Raw genomic sequence first — 8,178 nt, 5'->3', positions numbered from 1 at the left:
ATAATCTCTAACCTCTCCACCCCTGAGCACGCTACTGTACCTATAAGTATTAACACTTTTCAGCTATATATCTGTGCTAGTACCTATGTATTTAATGTGTAAAAGTGTAAAAGTTGATCAGCCCCCCTCCCGAAAAAATATCCTGGGGCTACGCCATTGCTAAATATTTTAATATATTATGATGTTAAAAATGAATGGTTATTAAGTTAAAACACAGTACTTATACATAGCAAATAACAATTATAAAACAATGCCTACCGAAGTCAATGTAATACTGTAATAGGTACATTTTTTATCATAAAATTAGTTAGCAGATAACAATTGTTTAAACCATACATAATGATCATAATACAAAATTATTTAACGCCAAATCAAAAGTATACATTCAGTCACTTAATTAAAATGGTCTTAAACTATTTTTAATTCATAACGCCAAGAGAATCGTAAAAATGTTCTATGGCTAAATGCATGAGTAAATGTTTTAGTCACAACAATGACTAAAACTTTTAGAGAATCGGCCTGCACTGGTATTGAAAAATTAACCAAATGACAATCATGTGTGATGGGACCACGCGAGTTTTTACCACACGATAGATTGACATCAACATCATATTAACGTATTTACAAACGATTGTATATGGTTTGTTGTGTCCTCTAGTCGTTTTAAAACTTTGGTCATTCCACCGTCCAAATGAGTAACTGTACCCTACCAACACTATTTTATAAAATGTGGATTTCATACAATTTTGTTTTATTATTTGGTTTAACGTAATTTAACGTGTTTTAATAAAAAAAAATTTCTTCTGTAAGAAGAAAACAACAGTTGTTGTTGGGATATGCTGCTATTTTCTATATGAATACATGAAGAGCATGATTTCCAAGATCAATTTGGAAGAAAAATTGGATGACTGACAAAACCAAATTTGGTCACTTACCACTTAATAATAAGCTCAGAAATAAAAACCCAGAAGATTTTAAACACTATCTAAGGATTCATGGAGCAACGTTTGATTATTTATTAAGTAGGTAATTACATAGAAAACTTTTTATTTACGAATTTCAGTTTTTGAAATAATTGTATAATATTTTTTGAAATTGTATAAAATTGTCAATAGGGGGTGGGTTTTGCCTTTCATAAAGTACTAAAATTTTGAAACTTGGTAAAAAGTTTCATCTTGAGGCCCTGATTAACCAAAAAAAATGCGCCATCTCTCCAAGGTCCGCAACTGTCCGCCACCTTGGATTTTAGGTGACATTTTTCACTTTTTTACGGTTTTTTTACAATATCTCTAAAATTATTAACTTCACGCTAAAAATATCTTGCATAAAAATTGAAGATCAGTAAGGAACTATAGGAAAGGATATATCTAAAATGATCACTTTTGTAATTATTTATGATTTATCAGTAAATGTCAATAATACCGTAAGTGAAGGTTTATTTGCACCAAACAAATATTTGTGTGCTTATTGTTATCAAGAGTTATAAAATGATTAAAATGATATCACTTTATTCATTTTATATATCAATCCTTACCAATTACCATATGTACAACCAGCCGTTTTGTATACAACATCATGTTGTTGATTTAATAATTTCCCTCCAAATTGTGTTATGAAACACAAAAACCGTCACTTTATAAAATAAGCTAGGATACCTTACAGTTAGCTGTTTTGAACAAATTATTAATTATGGCTAAAAAAGTGTTTGGTATATATTTTAATATACCTAAAAAATCAGCACTAACGACTTCAACAAAGACCACAAACAGTGTTGAAGATGATGAATTAGTGGATGAACCTCCACCAATATTACCATATTCATCTGTTGTACTTGTACAGGAACTTTTACAAAATGTACAGATTGGTATTATTGATGATATTTTGGATTTAGGTGATTTAAACTTTGGACCAGCAAAACCGGTACCTATTAGAAGTAAGCATTATATTTTTATTACTTGCATAGAATTAAATAATTGTCTTTTGATTTTGCTTATTTTTATATAATTTATCTAGACATATCCTAAAACAAGTTTTGGATCTCAAAATCGTGCTTTTTCTTCAACACTGTATAATCAGTTTGAGTGGCTTGAATATAGCATTCTAAAAAACAGTATATTTTACTTTGCATACCGTAATTTTGGTACTGGTACATCAGAAGTTACATTTACAGCCAAAGGATTTAACAATTGGAAAAAAGTAAGTGCTTAGTGCTTACCTACATTTAAAATGTATTTATTTAGTATCAAATCAAAATTTGCATAGTAACTAATAAACTAAGTTTATTTTCAATTTACAATGGATTAGCACTTTGTATATAAAAATAAATGTTTTATCTTTATTTTGTAAATGTTAAAATATAAACTAGCATTATTAATGGAATTGGCTTACAATCATGGTTAAGTGGTTCAAAGATTAATAAAAATATTGTTATATACTGTAGTAGTTTATTTTATCCATTTTACAATCAATTGTCAATTTTATAAATCTTGTTCTATTCACCCACTAGCCCTATTAGCACCAGGAATCCTACTGGAGAGTAAAGTAGTGTCCGTTTCAGGACTCCAAAACAGGTAATAAAAAAGATACTGCAAGGAGTTCTCTTTAGTCCCATGCATGTCCGTGTCTAGACTACAGTAAATTTAACAAATAACACATAACCAGGAGTCAAATAGAGTCCTATTGATATCCCACTTAGGACTCCCTCATCAATGGTAATAAGACACCAATTCAAGTTCTCTTCAAGTTCTTAAAGTACTCCTGAAAGGACAATTAATTGGACATTAATATTAAGTATTTACGTAACACAATATATAATTTACTAGCTGATCTGGTACACTTTGTATGCCGTGAAAAAATGTCAACTTTTAAATGCTTCAAACTTTCTTTTAAAGGATTCTTTTGTGCATCCTTTGTAGGAGTCCTACAGCTATCACGCGGAGGACTCCTGAATTGGTATCCTTGTGGCAAGCATTCAAAGATTGTGGGGACAGTCATGGGAATCCATAGGTAGTCCCTACTTTCCTGACAAGGAATCCGTAAAGAATCCTTAAGGACACCTCGTGCTACGACGGTAATATGTATATATCATTTGCAGTATACGTTTTCTTAAATCAATGATTATTTGGCATTCCAACAATAAAATGAACTTGAATGATAAAATCGTGTGGTTAAATAAATTTATAAGTTAACAAATTAGTTTTTTCAGATCAATAAACTATACTTAAGTAAAGATTTACATTTGACTTTGTTCGCTACATTCCTATTATGAGAATTGAGAATAGTATTCAAGTATATAATACTTACATTGAATATTTTAATATACTATTTTTTACGTTTTCTTGTTCCATAGCTTATAGTGTTTTTTGGTCTATACACAATTTAATATACAGTGATTAATAAATGTAGGTATGTGTTGGACGTTTGTTAAAATTGTATTTTTCTAACTAAGATTTGTTGTGATATATTTAAATAAGCTTGTTTATAATTTAGTGATTACATATAGTATAATCAGGCATTTACCTACAATGCTATAAACAATTGAATTGATAGTCAATACTCAATTTGTGGTTTATCTATAATGAACTATAAAAAGAGGTAAGTTGGTTTGCATTAAACTTATACCTACCGTACATACTATATTATATATTACTAATAAATCTATGCGAGCACTATTCTTGCCATTCGTCTGATACCTATATATAAATAAAATATTCATTATGCCTAACTTCTAATTTACTTTTCAGATTTCAATGTTCTTCACCCAACTTGTTTCAATGTACGTACTAGGAAATTATTTGGTTTTGGAATTTGGTTTTTGGTGTAACTTTAAAAAAAATGACCGTAGATACATGAAATTTGTAAAATTGTAAAATGTTTATATTAGCATTTTCTATACACCATAACATTTTCAAAATATTTTGAGTTATTTTGAGCTCTTTACGGACATTGTGAGTATTCATTTTTTTTTAGTTTTTTTTCTAAAAATATCAATAACATTTTATTTGTTGATTAAAAAAGCTTGAAAATGTAATAAAAGGCTCCTAGTATATTGTTTCAAAAGCAGATGAAAAATATTAAAAATCCTTAGTCATAGTTTTTTTTTATAAGCATTTAAAGTTCAAAAATTGACAAAATATGTAAAAATCACGAAAATTAGCAAATTATTTTGAGTTAAGAATTCGTAAAAATTTTTCTTTTTAAATCTAAGATTTTAAAATGTAATACAAGATTCCTTATAAGATTAACTACCTTTATCAAACAAAAAATAGAAAGTCAAATTAAATTTTTATGATCGTTTGAAATTCAAATTTTTACAACATTGGATATTCACTCGATTTCTCATGTAGCGATTTCCTTATTTTGTTGTAATTCAAAAACGAATAACTGTAGATACATGAAAATTTTACTGAATGTTTATATTAGCATTTCCTATACACCATACAATTTTTAAAATATTTTGACTCTTTTTGAGCTGTTTACGGACATTTTCAGTTTTCAATTTTTTTAGTTTTTTTTCTATAAATATCAATTAAGTTTTATCTGTTGGGCCAAAAAGTGTAAAAATTTAATACAAAGCTCCTGATATATTGTTACAATATCAGTTGAAAAACATTAAAAATACATAGGCACAATTTTTTTTTATAAGCATTTAAATATCGAATTTTTACAAAATGTATCAAATTTAAAATTGAATAATTATATTGTAGTTAAAAATTTATAAAATGTACAATTTTTATATCTAAGGATTGAAACGTTAAAACAAGATTCCACGTAAATATTTAATTCTGTTACTAAAAATTCTATGAAATACATAAGCACAGTTTATGTTAATAGTCATTTTAAGCTCAAATTTGGACGAAATTACATATTTAAAAACCTGGAATAACTATTTTAGTTATTTTGTTGCGATTGTATAATATTATTCGTGGGTACTTGAAACTTCTAAAGTATACTATTATATATCTATGATAGTACCACGATTTGTTGTTAATGTATAACGCGTCACCTAATGGATATTGTGATATGATTAATTTGGAATTTATTATTGATACCTATTATAGGTTAATTTTTTTTAATACTATAGATAAGTATACCTATAAAATGTCTAATACCTAGACTGACAAACCGTCTCCGCTCAGAATCGTTTTTCGTATACAGTGATATTATATCATTGAATTCAAATTTAATACTATCCTGATCCTATCTGACCTACTGTACAGCAGAGCGACATCCACTTACCCACCTTTTGGTTGTTGGTACTCCAGTACAACCAAAAGAGATAATTGTATACTTTGATACAATTAAATATAAAGTTTTCACTATACTAAGAGCAATAGATGTGTGCTTTAAAATAATACATTTATTAAACTTAGAGTACCCAATAGAATCATGTGCTGTATAGCAATTTATACAGACATATTTGTATAATATAAAAACTAAATTTGATAAATCTCATCCCAATCTAAATCAATTAATTTTTGATTTAGAAAATAACATGGAATAGTTAAATTTATTATTTATTCTATTATTATATCTAAATAATATATGGTGTATAATATTTTGTTTACTTTCAATGAACTGCTGGACTTATATGTAATAGGTACCTACATAGGCAGGTACCTACATATTTCCATATTTATTTTTATTTTATATTATCTAAACAATATTAATATAAGTACTTATTCACATTCAATATACACATAATATACTTAATTCGTATTTTAATGTCATTTACATATAGAGTTAACTACAATTGTAGCTGCCTACTTATTATTGTATTTAAAAAATATATGTTTATGTTGTATAAAAATTATAGCTACTGCATGGTTCAAATTATATAATGTACCTTTTCTAAATGATTAATAATAGTTAAATCAATTATTTGAATTAATATGTATACATAATTAATTAGAAAGTGATAATAATCATTCATTTTTAAGTTGTATGTCCATGAAAGATTGATAAAATATTATATGTACCTATTATACTTATACAAATACTAATGTATAATTAAGTAGGGTGCCTTACTACATCAGTTAATTTAATTGTATAGCTATAATTTGATATAATTTGATTAAATCTGTTATCTATTTGATTTATTTGTAATTTATATTTATATTATATATTTATGAATCTTTATAACTTATATGTATTTATTATAATACAGTGGTCGCCGCTTATAGTGTTCACTGATTATAAGAATCAGCCGCTTTCAGTGATCAAAAATGTCAGGAACGGAACAAACAGCCGTCTTCGCCGCGTACTGTGATCAGGTTTTCGGTTATAGTGATCAGAAATAAAATTTATAGTAAAATTACCTATTTTTATGTACACAAAGGAGGAAAAACGATTGCGAACGGCCGTCCGAATATGCAGAGGACCGAGTATCAGTAACCACGAGTGAAGTATTCAATGTAATTAATACACTGAGAAGAGCTATTGAAGAGCATGACATAGGCACAAATTACTTTGATACATTGAACAACTTAGAGCACATTATGCGATGGTTTCCATACCAAAAAAACAGGGGCAAATTACCGACTTTTTTTAAAAGAACCTAAGTTTTAAATTTCGTATGTATGTATGTATGTATGTATGTATGTATGTATTTTTTACTTATTAATTTTTAAATTTAAATATAATTAATACTACTGTATTTTGATATTTTGCACAGTCTTTTTAATGTTTTGTACAAAATAAAATATTTATTTAAAACAATTTTCGTTATCTTTTCGATATTTTTTGAGTCGCCGCTTATAGTGATCAAAATACCTTCGGACGGATGTGATCATTATAAGTAGCGACCACTGTATAATAAATACATATAAGCTTACAAATATAATTATAAAATATACAATATTATTGTATATTTTATGTAAACTTTATTATGTTAATATATATTTATATACCTACATTCATTAACAACTTATATTTCTTTATGTTTAAAAAGATTTGAAAATATATACTTAATAAGAAAATCTATTAAGTGTACTAATTTCAATCAATTCTCACCTATATTATATTCCTGTATCTAAATAATATATTTGAAATTTGCATATCATTTTTTTGATGCAAAAATAATAATTTCAGTTATGATAAGACAATTTTATTGAAATGATAAACCTATTTGGTTGGATATGAACAGACTATATTTTTATCTGTTACAAATACATTTTATCGAAATGATAAAATTAATAATCATTGCTACAAATTTTTTATGATTTGTTTGTCAAATAAAGTATTGTATAATTGAAATATTTTATTGTATTGATTAGTTATTTTGTTAAAATAATATTAGCCATGACAATATATATGATCAATTAATAATGTAGTATTTGAATCGAAACGATAAAATGTTTATCATTTTTTAAGATGATTGTGAATTGACAATTTAATGTTGATAATTGGACAAATCTGTTTGTTAGCTGTATAGTTACAAATATTTTTTTGATCGAATCTATATTTTTATCAATGTTACCTAGGTATTTTTTTCAGCGATAGTTCAGAACTATTAGTTCTAACTCACACAAAACTAGCGAATGTTCTGAAACTTGTAAGTTATACCTATTTACAGTTAAATAAGTCTTTATTACATTTTAACTAAATTAAATTAAACTAAATTATTTTAATAGGTAAAAAATAATTTAAAAAGTGTTAAATTTGATATGGTGAGAATTTACTATTTTCTTATATATTTTTTCATTTACTAACTGTTTTATAATTATTTATTGAACTCCCTTACCTATGTATTATGTATTTATGTAAAGTTACAATATATTTTTAATGTAAATAATTGTACAGCATCTGTGATTGAAGTTAGTGATGTTTGTGATGTTGATCAGAATTATATTCCGGACTATAATAAGCCTATGAATCAACAGGAAAAACAATAGGTATGTAACTTTTGAAATCTGGCTTAATTTAGGTTTGTAATATACCTACTAATTTTAAGCAGATATATGCTTACCAATTTAAAATTAATTAATACATTCTTTTAAACATGTGAATTTAGTATAAATTATTTATTTTAATACTATTACAATCTCAGCAACCACTAAAATCTCAACTACCAATTAATTCTCCTTCATTTACTGGTAAAGTATCCTATATTTAATTTGTTTTCAATTGAGTAGGTACCTACTAAGTCACTTTTTTAATTCCTTATTTAGAAAAATAAGT

The sequence above is a fragment of the Acyrthosiphon pisum genome, chromosome X (genome assembly GCF_005508785.2).
Source record: "Acyrthosiphon pisum isolate AL4f chromosome X, pea_aphid_22Mar2018_4r6ur, whole genome shotgun sequence".
NCBI classification, from domain to species: Eukaryota; Metazoa; Arthropoda; class Insecta; order Hemiptera; family Aphididae; genus Acyrthosiphon; species Acyrthosiphon pisum.
This window is presented reverse-complemented; position numbering follows the sequence as displayed.